Consider the following 20,092-nt stretch of genomic DNA (forward strand, 5'->3'; position numbering starts at 1 on the left):
CCCAATGCCACGAGGAACCCAGATATAGAACATTCAGACATACAATTAAACACTAGAATGCTTAGGACATCCTAAACGAATTGAGAAAAAATTTGGATGCCATTTGATATAACAATTATTCTAATGCTATTTGATGTGTTAGTTGTTTGAACATAGCTTGCATATTTTTGAGTCAACCTTAACTCCATGCCATGAAAATTTGAATTCTTAATCACTGCTAGTACTGCAGAGTCTATATGCACCCCTTATTTAAGGTCTTATTGTTATTGAAAGCTGGTCTTTCTGAAGAGTGACAAGTCTCAGAGTTGCAGTGATGGCATGAAGTGTTGATTGCATTTTCATTTTAGCATTCAAATATGAATGTGTGTCTCTAAAACCTAAGCAGACATTCGGTAAGATCTGAATGGTAGATTCTATTGCATTAGTAAAATCTTTATTTAGGTTTGATAGTTATAGGAACTCTATTGAGTTAATGGTAACACCATTTTCTCAATTTTGTAGAACCATCCTACTGATTAGGTATGCACTGAAAACAATTTTTGGGTTAACTCTTTTGTTCATTTCTCATCCTTTTTATAAATGTTTGTAACCTCAAATTTAATGTTTTTGTAGCATAAAATTATCCCCTGCCATTTGATTTTATGTTTATGTTTAAATTGCTTTAGCCTCAAACTTAATGCTTTTGTAATGCAAAACTATCCCTTGGACTTTGATTTTTATGTTTCTGTGTAAATGGCTCCTACCATTAACTTAATGCTTTGTAATGTAAAATTGTTGTGCATAGTTGTTTCTGGAAATGATTGTGTGTTCTTTTTTTGCATCAATGTTTCGGATCACATTTTCTCCTTTTGCTCTTTCATCCCGATGATGCGTCACATAGTGTGATCCCAAACGTTAATGTGAAAAAAAAAACACAATCATATCGAGAAACAACTATGCACAATACAATGGATTGTAGAAACTACTAACATTAATGCAAAACCATCATTGGACATTAGCTGTTCATGTCATTGTTTAAATGGTTTCAACCTCCCATTTAATGTTTTTTAATGTAAATTTAACCCCCCATATAATGCTTTTGTAATGTAAAATTATCTCTTGGGCTTCAATTCTTTATGTTTCTGTTTTCTTGCTTTACTATTGGCTATAACCAAGGACACATTATGCCCCAGTTGTTAGTTTATATTCTAATATGTAGCAATACATTTTAGAGTAATAGGAGGCTGTCTGCCAAGTACAAGATCTAGCGCCAAGAATAAGAACAAATAGGTATTATTGAATTGAGTTAGTTTTTTGGTGTTTTTCTGTAATCCAAGTTGTTCATGATAACAAAGGCTTCAATATAGAATAAAAAGAATAGTTTTTTGTATTTTGAGATACAAAGGTAGTTTACACTTAAGCTCACTCACGATTGTCAACATATAAGGTCTTGGAACATCTATACTAAATGCAATTGGAAACTACCTCAAGCTTCAAATCACTAAAGAGTGACCATTTTGATGCAAAATTACATTGGCATGTAGCCAACACAATCATTTGACAACTATAATTTATTATGTTATTGATTTGGTAGACAAACCAAGCAGTCCTTTGTAGGTTTTGTGTGAATAGCAGGTGGAATTGTCTAAGCCCAAGGTGCCTTTTTTGGGGTTGGATATGTATGGAATCATGTGTGTACATACTTGGGTGATTCCAACTCCATCAAGACACTTGTAGCTTGTTTTGAAAGTCGATTCGGTGGTGGTCATTTTTTATGTAGGAATAGATGGGCCCTATAATTGGACTTGGTGAAGTGCACATCTATATAAGCTTGGATATTTTTCACATTTTTTATGACTAGTTCAAGTTGACAAAAATATTGACATTAGTTGTTCGATTGGAGTCCTTGCACATGGAGGAGGTGTTGATGAGGCACATGTATTGGGTTGTGAAGGTGCTATAAGGTTGAGGAAGTTACAACGAAGGCCAAAACATGGCTAGCCGATTGTGCAATTGTGCGTGCTCCAGCTTTATGTAAAATACAAAGGTTGTTGAATGAAAGCCATGGAATTTGTTGAAGGCTTGTCATTCAGTTGGTTGAGCATAATTGATGAGCGTTATGGTATCTTTCTTTAGTATGACTATTGACATTCATCAAAAATCAAACTTGCTGGAGCTGAATTTGGTTAGTTTTGATCTCTGGAGGATTTTGATGGACATGATCTTCCTGCTTGTGACTGTTCAACTGAAAGACAATTTTTGATTTAGATGTATGTTTATTCATCATGTTATAATTTGTGTATTACAACAAAGATGCCAGTATCTACATAATATAATAGGTTTTATTAAAAGATTAAAATTATGATTATAGAAATAAAATGGAGAATAATGAAAAAACATGACCCACCAATTCTGTTGTCTCATCTCTCACCAAAGCTTTGATTTGAAAATTCTGATTGTTATTATCAAGAAGGAAAAGAAAGGTTGGAAATGTTTCTTTATAAATAACTTCTTGTAAAATTTTAAGGTTCAAAGTGAAATTTTTTAAAAAAAAGCTATTACTTTTTTTTGCATATTATTATGAAGTCTTTACAACATATTATATTTTATCATGTATAAACATTTATACTTTTTATGATAGTTTTGTTTAGTATTTATGCAGTAAGTAGTATCTTGAATTTACATTTAGTTTTAGATTATAATATGTATGTATTTATGTATTTAAGGTTCAAAGTGAACAAAATAATTTAAAAAGCTATTACTTTTTTCTGCATATTATTATGAAGTCTTTATAGTATTTAGGTTTATGTTATTATATTTGTTTCATTTTATTATTTTATTATGTTTATCATTTAAATATGCTACCATACATATTATATTTTATCATGTATATACATTTATACTTTTTATGATAGTTTTGTTTAGTATTTATGCAGTAAGTAGTATTTTGAATTTACATTTAGTTTTAGATTATAAATATGTATGTAGTTATGATTTGTATATTTTTAATACAAATATTCATGTATCTCTATTCATACCCAGCTATAAATTAATAATCTAAGAAATTTTTAATGTATTTTTATATCTTAAAAGATGGAGAAACTCCTTTAAATGGTCTTTGAGCACTCAGTCACCTCTGCAGTTGTGATGAGGTCTTTATTTTCATTTGTGGTCATAGAGTAGAATATTTCAAGTGATAAAATGCATAGTACTGTAACCAAATTTTAATTTCTTTCTTATATTTTAACTGATAGAATTCATTTATGCTTGATTTATCGACAAGTTTGAGTTAGCTGTTGAGCTTTATATGAGGTCAAAACTCAGCACTATAAAACTTGAACACACAAAACAAATTCTTAAATACGTAGGTTTTGGTACGACACAAAAGTCAAACCAATATTTTACTTTTATCTTTTAATTGCATAACTTTTCCCATTTTCTAATTAGTATATTGGTATGATAAAAAAATGTTTCTCTAAACTCGATATATGATGAACAGGCACAATGGCTTTGATTGAGGTTGGGCGAATTTCAATTACTATTGCAGCACTTAGTATTTTGGCATTCATCTTTGGAGTTATGGCCGAGAACAAGAAGGTTTCATGTCTTGAAAGATTGGTATTCATGCAATATTACAAGGGAAATCAATATATTTTAACTATCCTAGAAAATTTTCATAAATTTTTTATCAATTGTTTAGGTTGGGTCTATTTCTTTAAATTGCAAACCAACAATATATAGAGAGCTCAACTGAAAATCACATAGTAGTCATTTCAACATTTCATTACAACAAATCTAAGTTACCAGATTCATTCTTCAATGTAGCAAATTTTGGTAAGATTCTGACGGTGAATTGATGAGGCTTTAGGCCCTTCCAAATAGTGCAACCTCTAGTAGTTAGCTTGTAGCCTATGCTAAAGTGAATATGTTATGTACAAATGCGAATCATTTGTTCTGTAAAAAAATGCTTAAAAAAACTATCTATTCAAGTTCCATTGACTAGCGAAGGGGTGAAACTGTTAACCTCATAATGGTTTTTGACAATTGAGTGCCAACACACTTAATCACATTCTACATTGGAGCCAAGTACATCATGTATGCTGAGCCACAACATGAGCCGAGTCAGAAGAGACATTAGGTGTCGAGTGATCTTCAGGTGCTGAGCAACTGTCAAGTGCCAAGTGAAGATCAGGTGTCGAGTGAAGATTAGGTGCCGATTGAGTATAGGTGCTGAATCTTAAAGGATGCCAAGCAAGATAAGAGCATGTACAGAAGTCGAGTTACAGAAGGTGCCGAGCACCAAGAAGCAGTAAGTGCCAAGTAACTCAGAATCAGTATATGAGTTTGAAAATTCACAAACTCAGATGTAAAATGTTTTCATAGCCAACATAAGACAAATCTCAAAGGATCTAAGTGATAAGATCAAATCATTTATATTTCCTATGCAATCTACATGCAGCCAATAAGAAAAATGGAGAAGGCATGCAACAAATAAGCGATGTGCAAGGAATAAGAAAATATTAGAGATTAAATATGGATCATAGATCCATACCTAAACCTAAGTCTTCGAGTGTCTTTATAAGGAAGACGAAATCAGATCAAGATCAGATAGAGAGAGGCGAATGAAAAAGGTGTGTAAAGAAAACTATTTCACTGAAAAGAGTATCAGATCTCAAAAGAGGATCAAGATCACAGAAGAGCAGATCAAGTGCCTATATTCAGGAATCGAAGGATTGTAAGCCATTAGGTTTATCATACCTAATACTCTTTAGCCATTGTATAAGAAAGTAAATCCTATGATGATAGGTTAGCTTAGTAGCTATTTTGTAAATCCTTTCAATAGGTAATTAAATCCTTTAATAGGGTAACACTTCATGTAAAGTGTTTGAAATCCTTTAAATAGGTCACTATTGATATAGTGTAAAGCCTTTGATAGGGCAGGTCTTTAACAGGGTAGACCATCAGAAGTGGTTAAACATTATTACTACAGTGATTTTGTGGGTATCATCCCCACCCCAGTTTTACCTTCTCATTTCTGGAGGGTTTCTAGGTTACCAAATCTTAAGTGTTATGTGGTGATGCATATTTGTTTCTTATGATTGCTTAATGTTTATATGCATGCAATTTACTTTCAGTTAAGAAGTTTTAAAGGTCAAAGCACAATACTTCTGATTCACACCCCCCCCCCCGACCCTCAGAAGAATTCCTTCCAATAAGATATTCCAACAATTGGTATCAGAGCTAGGGTTTCTCTCAAAGAGAAGCCTAACAGCTTGGAGGAAAAGATCTAAGGATGGAAGTCTTCAAACTTGGAAAGATCATTGAAAACCAAGTAATAGATGTGCATCTCGCTCTACAAAAGGTAGAGGAAGCTAGAGTGGAATTAAGAAATTTTTTAAAAAGAAGATAGGAGATAGCCATAGCTAAAAATGACATACACTGCAAGGAGATTGATACCACACAAGTGTTTGCCAATGGAGACACTAAAGAATTTGATGCAAAAATAGCAAAACTGATGGAGAAAAACAAAGATCAAGCAAATGAGATAAGATCTCTCAAGATGGAACATGAATCACATGCCATAATGTTATGTAAAATCACTGAACAAAAGAAAAGAGCAGTTGAGGACAAAGTCATGATGGAAGATGACAAAAGAAATCTTGCAAACAGACTGGAAGAAAAGAGTACTCAATTAACAAGGATCTCAAACATGTAGATGGATACACTTGCTCAAATGATGAACCTTCATCATGAACTTAATATGAAAGATATTGAGATCTCTACTCTGAGGATGCAGAATGAACTAAATAGAGAAAAGGAGATAGCAAAAAATCTCAACAAGTCAAGCAAAGCCATAAAGTACTTTGAACAGTTACTGAAATTCCCAAGATCAACCCATGATACATCAAGACTTGGATACAACAGCACTGAAGTTGGAGAATCATCAAAGAGTACTGAGTAAAGAAGTGACAAAGGTAAGGAGTCTAAACCCACTTGTCATTTCTGTAATAAAAAGGGACATACTGCTAATATTTGCAGGAGTAGAAGAATCAATTAGTATAACACACATAAAAGCAAGAGTTACTGTCACAAGTGCAAAATGCAAGGACATATGACACAAGACTGTAGATTCAAAATCCCAAGAACACAAAGATTTGATGGACATTGTCATAACTACAAGAAATATGGACATAGGGCATTTGAATGCAGATCAAAGCCCATGTGGACATAATATCAACCAGAAAAAGGGAATGAAAGTCAGTACTATTGGGATTACAATACAAGGTACAGTTGTCACTATTGCCAAGAATATGGACATACACCCCAAAATTGCATAAGAACACATTTCAAGGGAAACTATAAAAGATGGTTGAGTCAAACTACATGTTTTAGTTGCTTGAGAACTGGTCATACCAGCAAAAACTATCCAACAAGGTCCAAAGCACCAAATACTAATGCCAACAAAGGAAAAGAAAAGATTGATGTCATAAGAGGACAAATGAACAAGACTTGGAAGAAGAAAGATGAGTGCAGTACATCAAGCAAAGGGATCACTTCACCTAACAGGTCAAGTGATCACACTTCATCAAACTAAACATAAGGGAGATGTATGGGACTGATATACAAAGTTATATGATACATCAGTCCCAAGACAAAGAAGCACTGAAAAGAAGAATTAAGCATAAGATAAGATGCTAAGACTAAACTCAAAAAATGATGTTGAGTCATTTTTAGATGTCGAGTGAAATTACTTTGGATGCCGAGTTATCAACAAAGTAAGTAGACGCCGAGTAAGTATAGCTGTCGAATGGATGCTGAGTTGAAGAATATTTGGAAGCCGAGTGACAGGTGTAGGTACTAAAATGCATTAAATTTAAAAGTTTCCTTTGTTGTTTAAAAGTTAAATTCAATTCATTCCCGAGTCATTCAAACAAAGAGCGATTATTTCGAGCACGTCTGAGCAATTTTCAAGCCTTCAACCAGTGATTTGCAGCAAATCAACATCCACCCAAGTGATTAAAGTATCTATTCAGGTATTTCCCACAAGTGCCGAGTTTTATAGTTTGAAAAGTTTTGCTTTAAATTGTTAAAACCCTAGTTCAGATACAAATGGCGACAAGCTCAAAAATGACCCAAGAGAAAATAAGTCATGAAATTTAACTTATCAACAATGAAGTTAAGCAACCTGAGTTTAGACCAATACCAGAGGTTTCATACAAAAATGATCCTGCTAGTGCCCTATTTGCCATTCTTGAAAAAGTTTTTATGGTTCAGGATGTGCAAAAATGCTACAACTGTAAAATAGGAGCAATAGGAGATTTAGAAATCTTCAATGCCTATGACAAACTCTGCGAAAATAGTATTCTGAAAGATGAGTTTTCTGTCATAGAAAAGAAGGGTTTAACCAAAGCCCTAGTTTTCCCAATCGTATTAAAAAATGAGTGGATACACATTATACTCAACAAAATCCATGATGGATCATTCTGGCTAGAACAAGGGCAAGTTAAGATTACTAAGAAAATGGTTCATAGGGTTACTAGTTTTCCAACCCTAGATCGGCCAAAAACATTGAGGAGCGAAAAGAAGGAAACAATTGAGAAAAATATAGGTGCAAAGTGGAACAACAGAGGAATGACCATAGATACTGTTACTGATCCTCTTTTAGATTTTACTGTAAGGATCATATCACATAAGTTCTATCAATCCAGCAGGTTAAATAGTGTACCTTGCATAGAAGTTGATGTGGCATACAAAATTGTAAAGAAAGACCACACTTATGATCTTGCAAAACTCCTGTTGTAACATATTAATGAAAATCTTGGAGCTATTAGAAAATCCAAGGGAGCACAGTGCAAATTTGGTTCAGTATTGGTTTGCATGTTCTTCTATGTAATGAAGGAATTCCCTTCATTTGGAAAAGTCAATTGGAGCCAAAATAAGACCATTGTTGATTAAATTAATAATTTCATTGCACAAATGGGAGATAGCTTTGATGATCAAATGTCTATCTATTTTTGAGGATTTCAAAAATGCAATGAAGAACAGAATGAGAATACTAGTCTCACTGGTAGAAAAGCATATAAATGATATATGTTTTCTTGTTGATATTGATTACACCTACATACAAGCAGTCCTTCCTAGAACAAGATGGCTAAGACCATTAGGATATGAGCTTGATGTTGACCAAGCTTCTGCAGCCATCACAACTTTACTTGCAGAAGAAATGGACAAATCTGCCAAGGCATTTGGGACATATGACACTATAAAATCAAGAGTTGTAACAGAACTCGAGACAACCTCAGCAGTAAAGAAAAAGGACAAGATGGTAAAGTAGATAAAGAAGAAATTTGGTGTTGAAGAATCAAGTGCAGTAGATGAAGAAGAAGAGACTAGTGAAGGAGAAGAAGAAGGTGAGCCAGAACAAGAGCCACCTAAACTGACTCAAAAACAAGGTGAAGAGAAAGATGAGAGTGCCAAGGAAAAAAAAACCAAGGAAGCACCTATCAAAGGCAGAGTCATTAAAAGGAAAACAAAGACCTCTCCTGCCTCTCAGCCCTCACCAAAGAAATTTTTCGTGCAAACACCAAAGAAGCCAACAACCAGAGCTACAACAAGGGCCTCTACCCAAAAGGCTAAAGAAGAAGCCACAAAGAAGAAAAACACAAAGTCACAGGAAGAGCCAAAGAAAAGGAAAAGATATGTGGCCCAACCTGATACTGATGAAGAAGATCAGACTGAAAAGGTAAGTCCTCCTAAATCTTCAATTGATATACTATGTAAGAAGATTAGGAATGAAGCCCTAAATGAAATAAAAAAGCTTGATTTCAATAAGTTCAGTAAAGAGGAACAAAATAGCATAGAAGAATCAGTCTATGCATTTATGGCACAGTTCAAGTATACACCTCTTAAACTAGATGGACAATTACCAAAGGAATTGTCTAAAATTATAGAAGACGGATGTCATTTTTGCCTAATGATGGAGAAAGAAATGAGAGAATCAACCCTAGCAAACTTACTGCTTGATTTGACAAAAGAATAGGTAACTCAAGCAGTCCAAAGGCATAATAAAAGGTTTACACCCAAATATAGGGCATTCTCCATCTTGCAAAACAAAATTGAACAAGTTGTGGAGAGAACAACAAGAGTATGGAAAAACTTGTACAAAACAATTGAAGATGTTCTTGAAGAAATATACAAAGAAGAAGTTGCTGCCAAACTAGAAGAAAGAAGGAAGAGGAGAGAAGAGAAAACTAAAGAAGAGAAAAAGGTTGAAGAAGAGGAAAATAAGAAAGAAAGAGAGGAGGAAAGGAAAGATGAAGAAAAAGGAACTGATGAAAAACAAAGTGTGCAAGACACACATCCTTCACCTCCTAGCTCGCCTCACTCACCTACCACACCTGCAAAAATCATAAAGATTAAGGATGTTGTTGACACCACTTGTCAAAACATCAATCCACTAACGGCAGCAGATCTTACCAAGATCCTTGACCAAACAAATTTACAAGCACAATTATGTACAAATCCCATATTGTTCAGTGTGGATAGTCTTCAAAAGTCAGTAGATAAACTTAAAGAGGTCAAGGTGCCATCACAACAACCACCTCCGTCACCACCAAGATTAGGCACTCAAACTCATCAGGAGCTGAGTGCAACAATAGAGGTAATCATAGGGACAACAGCTAAGATAGTGAGTACACCCCCAGTAGCAGTAACACAACAAGAAGAAGACAAGCAAGAAGAAGAGGAGAAGGAAGAAACCCAGAATAAAGAGGAGTCTGCAATACAAACCTTGGTAGAATTACCAAAAATAGCAACTCCCACCAAATCCAGTCATGAGCAGAGTACTAAAAAGATAACTTTACATGTCAGTACTCCAAGTTCAAGTTCTACAAGGGTAGCCAAGACCATCTATTATGGTATTCTTGAGCTTGATGAAGAAATCAAAATACCCTATTGTGATTCAAGCACTCTCAATGAGGAAAAGATGAATGAAATACAAAGTGCATTGGATAAGAGGAGGAGACAAGAGGCAATGAGAAGAGACTACAAATACAAGTAGGTAATGAATGAAATAAAAGATATATTCATGGATGCTTTTAGTCTTCAACCTCCATATGCAAATAGGCCAATACTTGAGCAATTATCTGATATAGTTGATCAAGTAAATAATGAAGACCATGATACTAATGCAAAACTATTGGAATGGTCAAAAAAGAAGTTTTTGGGCAAAGTCAACCAAAAAATAGCTAATAACATAATTTTGGGACAGGTTGACCTAGCCAAGAAATTAGAAAATGTAAAAAGTGTATTAGGAAACATATTTTCCCTTTACAGCAAATTGTGTGATTTTTTCCAGGTTCACACATGAAATAAATCAAAAAAATTTGAATCTTGAGAATAAATTAAAACTCTCCAGCATGCAACTACCCTCAGATCCTCCACAGAGTGAAAAGAAATTTTCTCATACCTTACACACTCAAAGGGAATTAGCTGCATTATCAATAGAAGAGGCCACTATCAAAGAAAAGCTGATGCAAATTCAAGCCTCCATAACTCCTCACTTAGAAGTATTGCACAAGAAGAAATTGTATGCAAAAACAGTTCTGAAGAAGGATCCCAATATTTCCACACATGGAGGACTTGTTGATCTCACAACAGAGCTTGCAATCCAACAAAAATCATTGGATATTTCCTTAAATAACTGTGATGCAGCTCTCCAAATACTCCTTGAGGTAAACAAGACATTTTTGGCCAAAGATGGCATTACTATTTAGGACCCTTTGACATAAGTGTCAAAAAGGGGGAGAAAAGATATAAAGGGGGAGATATAGATATTATACACAGGGGGAGATAATGAGTTAATAGAGGAGCATAATACACAACACAAGATAGCACAGATACTAGCACAATCAACTCAGGGGGAGTTACACTAATTTTGAGGTCTATATACATTTTGCAATTTTGAGTAAGGTTTTTCAACCTCTATATATACTGAGTAAGTTTAGTACATGTACTTATAAGGTCAATTAAGTGTTTTTGTCACTCATGTCAAAGGGGGAGATTGTTAACCTCATAATGGTTTTTGACAATTGAGTGCCAACACACTTAATCACATTCTACATTGGAGCCAAGTACATCATGTATGCCGAGCCACAACATGAGCCGAGTCAGAAAAGACATCAGGTGTTGAGTGATCTTTAGGTGCCAAGTAGCTTGTAGGTGCCAAGTGAAGATTAGGTGCTGAGTGAGTATAGGTGCCGAGCATGATCCAAGTACCGAGCATCATTCAAGTGCCGAATCTTAAAGGATGCCAAGAAAGATAGGAGCATGTACAAAAGTTGAGTTATAGAAGGTGCCGAGCACCAAGAAGCAGTAAGTGCCGAGTAACTCAGAATCAACATATGAGTTTGAAACTTCACAAACTCATATGTAAAAAAATTTCATAGCTGACATAAGACAAATCTTGAAGGATCTAAGTGATAAGATCAAATCATTTATATTTCCTATGCAATCTACATGCAGCCAATAAGAAAAATGGAGAAGGCATGCAACAAATAAGCGATGTGCAAGGAATAAGAAAATATCAGAGATTAAATATAGATCGTAGATCCATACCTAACCCTAAGTCTTTGAGTGCCTTTATAAGGAAGACAAAATCAGATCAAGATTAGATAGAGAGAGGCGAATGAAAAAGGTGTGTAAAGAAAACTATTTCACTGAAAAGAGTATCAGATCTCAAAAGAGGATCAAGATCATAGAAGAGCAGATCAAGTGCCTGTATTTAGCAATCAAAGGGTTGTAAGCCATCAGGTTTATCATACCTAATACTCTTTAGCCATTGTATTAGAAAGTAAATCCTATGATGATAGGTTAGCTTAGCAGCTATTTTGTAAATCCTTTCAATAGGTGATTAAATCCTTTAATAGGGTAACACTTCATGTAAAGTGTTTGAAATCCTTTAAACAGGTCACTATTGATACAGTGTAAAGCCTTTGATAGGGCAGGCCTTTAATAGGGTAGACCATCAGAAGTGGTTAAACATTATTACTGCAGTGATTTTGTGGGTATCATCCCCACCCCAATTTTTACCTTCTCATTTCTGGGTTACCAAATCTTAAGTTTTATGTGGTGATGCATACTTGTTTCTTATGATTGCTTAATGTTTATATGCATGCAATTTACTTTTAGTTAAGAAGTTTTAAAGGTCAAAGCACAATACTTCTGATTCACAAACCATCCCCCCCCCCCCGCCCCCCCCACCCCCCCACCCCTCAGAAGCATTCTTTCCAATAAGATATTCCAACCGAAACAAGAGTGTTATCCATCAACATGGTTCCATTGAATGGAAAGGTCTTCTGATTTGGAATCTGTGAAGGCAAAATTAGGGAAAAAGAATTTGTGACTTGGCAAGGTGTTAGTGGAATACAAAACCTAATTCAATAGCAAGCCAAAAAATAATTTGAAATAACAATCTATTTAGTCCCATCAATTAGACATTATGGAAAATCAAAATGTCTTCCACTAAGAACCGACAGATATTGAAATAGTTCAAAGATAGACAGCTGCAAGATTAAAAATGTGCATACTTCTAAGCACAAGGGGGAAGGGGCATGATGGAACAAAGAAACCCCTGGATGAAGTAGAGGCAATGTATGGAGCAAGACTGGAAGAGGGGGTTGTAAAAGATTACAATTGTAGATTTTTGTTATAGTATTGTTGTGTAGAGGCGAGGTTGATGAAGAGGCCCAAATTGTCTAGTGTATTTTGAAAGATTTTGGATGTAATTTTGTTTTCTGAGTATTGAGTGGAAGCTAAGAAGTTTTTGTAGTTTTTTGTGTTTGTGTTTGAGTTTGAAGCTAAAAATTGGAAGAGGTATTTCTTCCAGCATCATTTAACTTCCAAAAGGTCATACAATATTGAATATTAAGTTGTGACTTTAGGTTCTGCATTGTTGACTTCTAGTGAGGAGGTGGTTTCTAAATAAATGGATGTTGAAGTTGACTCTTGATTTGTATAGGTGGTCTTTAGCATAGATACTTGAAAGGAATTGATATTAGTCTTATTGTTATATAATTCAAGACTTTTTCTTGATCTCTAATAGATGTATCTCGAAAGTCTATGATATTAAAGCTCATGCCACACTACAGATCACACATTAGCACCAAGTTTATCTTTTTGAAAAATAAATGGGAGATATGAATGAAATGGAGGAGATGAAAGGAACTCTTGTTTACATCGTTTCTCAACAAGATGAAGAGGAGTAAAAAGCTTATGCTTATAGTTCATTATCAATTGCAACAGATATTGCAGATATTGAACTATTTCGATATCTATCAATTTAATTTTAAATTTCAAGGGACCACATTGCATTTTACCAATCTGCTTTAGTATTCAGAATAAATTGATTATTTGATTATGTATGCAGAACAATTTAATTTTAACTTTTTCCTTTGTATTTGAAAAAAATGACTTAGTTTTATAGAGCTACAGTTAATATATTAGTTCCTTTATGTGTTCTGCAGCCTACTTCGGGAACCACTATTACAGGGAAGGGCATTGTCATCTGCAAATACCCTTCTGATCCAACTACTGCATTGGGAAGCTTCTCAATCATATTGTCATTCTTATCAATTGTGTTTGGGATTGTAGCTATATTTTATCCCTACAAAGGGAAAGTTGTTTTCGTGTATGCTTTCTAGAGGACTACTTCTCTGGTGGTGTTTTTTGCTATTGTTGTGTAAGTAATCGCAAACATATGTCTTGATAGCTATTGAATTTAACTGTGTTAGCATTTTTTATCATGAATGTTTGGAATCTTAAAAAGAAAATAGAAAAATGATAGGTGCATTTTCAATCTACTAGTCAACACATTTTTAATATTCTCTGTCTACAGTATACAATCAGTTTCTTTTCCTTGTTTAGGTGTTTGAGGATGTAAATGTTGAATGGAAGAGAAAATTCAAGGATTGGATAACATTTTTATAATTTAACATGAGATGAGCCAGTGGAGTTTAATCAACTAGCTATTTGAAACAACTTGCTACTTTAACCTTTTCAATTTTGGATATAAATAAAAGGGTGTCTGGATAGCTAAATGTGTTTGCCCGTGCTAATATCATGTATCTTTATACTAGGGCCGTCTCTTTTCTCGCAGAAGCCTTGATGATGTGGGCTACAATCATAGAGAGTCTGCATAGAACACGAAATGTACATCATGATCTCACAACAAAATGCCCAACTACAAAGACTGGCTTATATGGTGGAGCTGCCTTCCTGGCTTTAGATGCTTCTTTGTTTTGGCTCATATGCCAAATGCTTGCCCTTAATGCAAGGGAAAATTATGAAGAAGATGAGGAGGACATCAAAGGTCAGTATGGGCAGGTATTAATAACTGAATATAACAGAGGAAATTTTTGTTTTTGTTTTACTTTGTATCCGTCGCAATTGCAACGTCAACCACGGGTATTGCGACGGGGTTGCTGTAGCGGCAACACTAATTACCATCACAATTGTTGGGGTGTCCATCGCAATTGCGACATCAGCCACAAGCATTGCGACAGGGTTGCTATAGCAGTAACGCCAACTACCATCGCAATTGCCAGTGTGTCTATCACAATTACAATGTCAGCCACAAGCATTACAATGAGGTTGTTGTAGCTGTGACACCAACTGCCATCGCAATTGCCTGGGTGTTCGTCGCAATTGCGATGTCAGCCACAAGATTGCGATAGGGTTGATGTCACAATAAAGTGGTTGCATAGCAACAGATAGGCGTCATAATTGCGATGGTATAGGATAGATGTCATAATTTGCGACAAAAAAAAATGACATCTATTACTGTCGTAGTGGCAACACATTGCTATCATAATTGTGACACATAGCCGTTAGAAATCAATGCCAAATGTATTAGTGTGAGCTCCAAGTTACGACCCTCAGAAGATCGGCCTCCAAATGCACTTAGATTACCTTGGAGACTCTTCGATATAGGGTGGCCATGAACATTGGAGGCTCTCTATGGATATAAAATGGTGTTACTAGGGTTCACCTACCCATCTGTAGCTAATGATACTGACGATTCTATGCCAAGATCAACAATTTCAAAGTTGCATAATGATGCACCAATGAACTGAGGCACACTTACAAGTTCTAGCATCAAGCGAGATCAATGTGCTAAATCCAAATGGAATGTGATCTATCAAAAATGAGATAGGTTATTATAGGCCTCAACATGACTATCCTATAGCATTTGACATTTCACCAATAGCCCCCATGAGTTCCAAGTTATGACCCTTAGAAGATCAACTTCCAAATGTACTTAGAGCACCTTGGAGACTCTTTTGTATGGGGTGGCCATGAATGTTGGAGGCTCTCTATGACCTAAATAAGGGTGTCACTAGGGTTCACCCACCCATCCAAAGCTAGTAGTGTTGACAATTCAATGCCAAGATCAATGGTTTCAAAGTTGGTAGTGATGCACCAATGAACTTAGACATACTACAAGTTTTGGCATTAAGCGAGATCACTGTGCCAAATCCAAATGAAATGTGATCTCACTGAAATGAGATAGGATATTTTAGGCCTTAGCATGACCATCCTTTAGCATTTGATGTTTCACCAATAGCCCCCACAAGCACCAAGTTATGACCCTCAGAAGAGCAACCTCCAAACGCACTTAGGGCACCTTGGAGACTCTTCGATACAGGGTGATCATGAACATTGGAGACTCTCCATAGCCAGAAAAAGGGTGTCACTAGGGTTCACCTGCTCATGTAGAGATAGTGGTGCTAATGGTTCAATGCTAAGATCAAAAATTTTTAAGTTGCACAATGATGCACCAATCAACTGAGACACACTGCAAGCTTTGGCATCAAGCAAGATTTTTGTGCCAAATCCAAACAGAGTGTGATCTCTAAGAAACAAGATAGGTTATTGTAGGTCTTGACATGAACATCTTGTAGCATTCAATGTTTCACTAATAGGCCCCATGAGCTCCAAGTTATGACCCTTGGAAGATCAACCTCCAAATGTACTTAGAGCACCTTGGAGACTCTTTAGTATGGGGTGGCCATGAACATTGGAGGCTCTCCACAGTTGGACCAAGGGTATCACTAGGGTTAGTATTAAGTAAAAACATTATTTTTAGCTCCCTTAAGTTTTTGGCATTGGGCACAGTGCAATTTTGGTGTTAGTATTAAGTAAAAAATAAGAACATTATTTTTTAGCTCCCTCCATGGAAATTACATTAAGTAAAAACATCTTTGTTTCTTACATTAAATAAAAAAGTTTACATTTATAATATCTCAAGTGTTTCATCATTATTACATCAATACACAACTACCGAAAATCATAGTTTCAAAAATCATAGTGTCAAAAATAGAATAGCTTTTTTTCATTTTGCTCCTTATTTAGTTTTTATCTTCATGCATGGCTACTCTTCATGATGTACCTACATTCCAATATCATAAAAAAATGAGTAAATAATCATATTAAATAAGATAATCATCAGTTCACTAAATCATTATGAACAAAAGAACATAAGAAGTAAATATACTTAGTAGAGTGTTCCTATAGGGTCCTCTCTCTATTTAGGGTCTCCAATAGGGCTTCATGATCAAAATTAGTAATAGTAAAACATTCTTTTACTTTTGGTCTTCCTTTATGCTTCAAAAACTTCACGTTTGTTGCTATAATAGGATGTGAATATATGAGAATTGTTTTGTGCTTCTGATAGTCTTCGAATGCAAGAATTGCATTCCTTCTAAGAATGTATGTCCATAGCCATGTTCTAGCAACAAAAACTAAACCAGTAGGATATGTGAATCCATCATCATCTGTGATTGGTTGTCCAAGATTTTATTTACCTCTTACAAAATGTGCTAACCAATAATATGATTTCTCATCATTCCCTTATGGTGCAACCAATGCAAAGACATATCCTAACTAAAAAAGATCTGATAGATGGTTATGCTCAACATAACTTTCCATGTCATCATTTCTGATATAGGGTATGATAGAAAATGGAGTGAGATAATGTGGAGCCCATGTGTCCACCCACTCACTCAACTCATAGTGATCCCAAGCAAACTAAAAAGAACTAGGAAAAATGCAAGCTAGTTGTGGTGTCCAAATGATCCATATACTAAAACCATAGCTCCATAATGAATGCATTTTTGATGCGTCTATAACAATAGCACAATCTAATCTATCACCTATGGACCCTTCCTCAACCAACCAAAAGAACCTGTGTACTGCTGAATCAAGAGTCCCCCTAATGATAATGCTGAACTACACCAATCAATAATGCTACAAGCATCAAGAAGCTCTGCTCTTGAAATCTTTAATTGCTCCTTAACTGGAGATCTCTTCACACATGCTCCTGATTCATCATGTTCCCCTTTCCCATGGATGGACTAAAAAAACCTCCAAATATGAGGTACCCCCTCTCTATGTGCATCCTACACAACCAATAAAACATGCGAGCATTCTTGAATTGACCTGTGCAATTATCTGACCAAATGATATGTCTATCCATAGCAATGTCATGCTCCTATAAGAAATTAAAATAATTGTCAAAATAATGTTGCAAAAACTCGTGAGAGTGAGATCTATCATAACTCATGTAAAAATGGTACTCTCTAATAATATTTTGATTATCTTTCACACTATTAGGGGCATGTCTATATGTTATGAGGACAAAAATAACAATTTGAATGGAGTTGTAATACTGAGATTGTGTCTCATTTTGGAGTTGCAATGTGTAGTTCTCTACAAAGTCAACAACTTATATACTAGTGCCAATGGGAAAAGTCTCCTTACACATTCTAAATTGTTGATCTAACCACTAAGACCTATGACTATTCCTTGCATACTTGTAGAAAAAATTTGTCTTGAAATCTGAAATAGAACTAGCCACATTGATTTCTTTTGCAACCAATTCACATCTAGAGCCCTCACATCCACTCTTCAATGTGTATTTCATCATTTCATATATCATTTTTTTACTATTGTCCTTCCAAGATCTTGTTCACACCCCTCATGGAAACATGTATCAAACTTGGATAAGCCACCACATGTTGAACACTTCTCATTTAAGCAAGCATTTCTATAAAATAAATAACCATCAGCTCTAGGAAATAAAAATTGATGTAGCAAGCCTCTTGATGATTTTGGAAACCCATTAGCTCCACAATTCTCCAAAATTTCTTTACTATGCAAAGTAGAACGGATGAAGCGTAATAGTTCGTGGTGCATAGAAAACTCCACAAGATATATGCAACATATATTTCAAATTTTAAGTGGCACACAATAAAATGGCTTCAAGGATTCAAAATCCCTCTATGCTGTATGCAATCTTGGATGACTCTCTCTAAATTCTTTGAGCAACATAGTTTGACTTACCTCCAAATAATGTTTAGGATGTGGCATGTGGTCTCTAATGCCAATCCTCAACTTCAACATGTCTTAGCATTGGGTGATACTTTTGAGCTAGAGTGCCAAAACTGTGTAATTTCTTGCTTCACATTATTGGTTAGCTTCTTATCAAAACATGGAAGTATCCCACCAAGAGCCCATGTATCACTTTGGAGAGGATCATCAATTCTTTCTTGTCTATTAAGTTCTCTTCTCAAAGTAGTACAATTTAGGTTCAAGTCAATGCAATTTTATCTCATATATCTACCATTTCTCAAATGATGACTTACCAAAGAGGTTGTAATAACCCTTCTAGCAACTCTCTTATCCTTCTCCCTATTATTTTTCCAATGCTATTGAGAGCACTGAAAAGATTTTTCACAATAATGATATTTCTTTCCATTTTCTTATTGACACGAATCTTCAACTTGGAAAGCATAGGTCTCATCTTTTGCATCTTTAATAAGTGCATAGAAAGTTGACATTGCTCCACCATTGTCTTGTTTCCGAAAAACATCTTATATAGTCTTCAAGCCCATAACTGAATGGTTCTTTGTGATTTTTTCCTTCCAAATTAGTAATAATTGTTTCATCAATTTCAAATATCCATTTGGGTGTCCTAGTACCTTCATGTCGATTATAACTAGGAGATATGTAACATTCTTATGCATTTTCATTTTTGACATGGTCAATCATGGCATTTACATTATGAATTGGTTAATTTTCATTCTCCAAATTTTTAATCTTGACATTATCATTATCATTTGGTACATTTTCATTCCCCAACTAAACATATTCATTTTTTGACTCAATGATTTCACCTTCGATCAATACATCATCAACTTGATTCACATTTAACATACCATGTGTCTTCCTTTGGTGATTTTCCTTGTCCCTTTCGCTATATGTTGCAATTTTTTCCTTCGATACCTTCCTTTTGCATTTAGCCTTTTGACGTCTATTACTCCCCATTCAGACAACAATACTAGACACCTAATCAAATCTTGTAGCAACCTGTTCGATCGAATGGGCCCCAAACAAATTTTTTTTCTCCAAATCTATGAAAATGGCCCCAAAAAAGTGTAATTATTGGGTCTGTAGTGACAAAATATTTTGGGAAAAGTCTACTAGTAAAACAATTCGAGTACTCAATCCCATATTGGGTATTTGATTCAAGATTAGATACCCAATATGATATTAGGTACCCGAAATGACCACCCAATTTTTGGAGGGAAATCAATTGGGCAAGTGTGGGAAATAAAAAACTATTGTATATTATTATATATTATATATTATTATTACATATAATATAGTAAAATATGATTATTATTATTAAATATAATATAATAAAATATGACCATTATTATTTTTAAATATAATATAGTAATATATATGATTATTATTATTATATTTAATATATAGTCATATATTATTATTATATAATATAGTAATGTGTAATAATAATAATAGTAATAATATAGTAATGGGGTCGTAGGCTAGGGTAATCAATGCAATGGGTCGAATGGGATCATGGGCTATTCGACCCATTGCATCATGACATGTGTCCCTAGGGGTCCTAGGATCCCTAGGGACCTATTTCATTTGTTCCAATGGGTTGAAAGGGGTCATAGGATAACCTATGATCCCTTTCAACTCATTTCATGACAACATATGTCCATAGGGGTCTTAGGACCCCTAGGGA

General features: G+C 34.9%; 1 pseudogene; it reads left to right on the forward strand.

Annotated features, from left to right (window-relative positions):
* Positions 1-3,483: 3,483 nt before the first annotated feature.
* On the forward strand, positions 3,484-14,637 carry LOC149568387 (uncharacterized; annotated as a pseudogene).
* Positions 14,638-20,092: the final 5,455 nt, after the last annotated feature.

Source organism: Cupressus sempervirens, chromosome 3, assembly GCF_028749045.1.
Source record: "Cupressus sempervirens isolate cs-2001-9-10 chromosome 3, ASM2874904v1, whole genome shotgun sequence".
Lineage (NCBI taxonomy): Eukaryota > Viridiplantae > Streptophyta > Pinopsida > Cupressales > Cupressaceae > Cupressus > Cupressus sempervirens.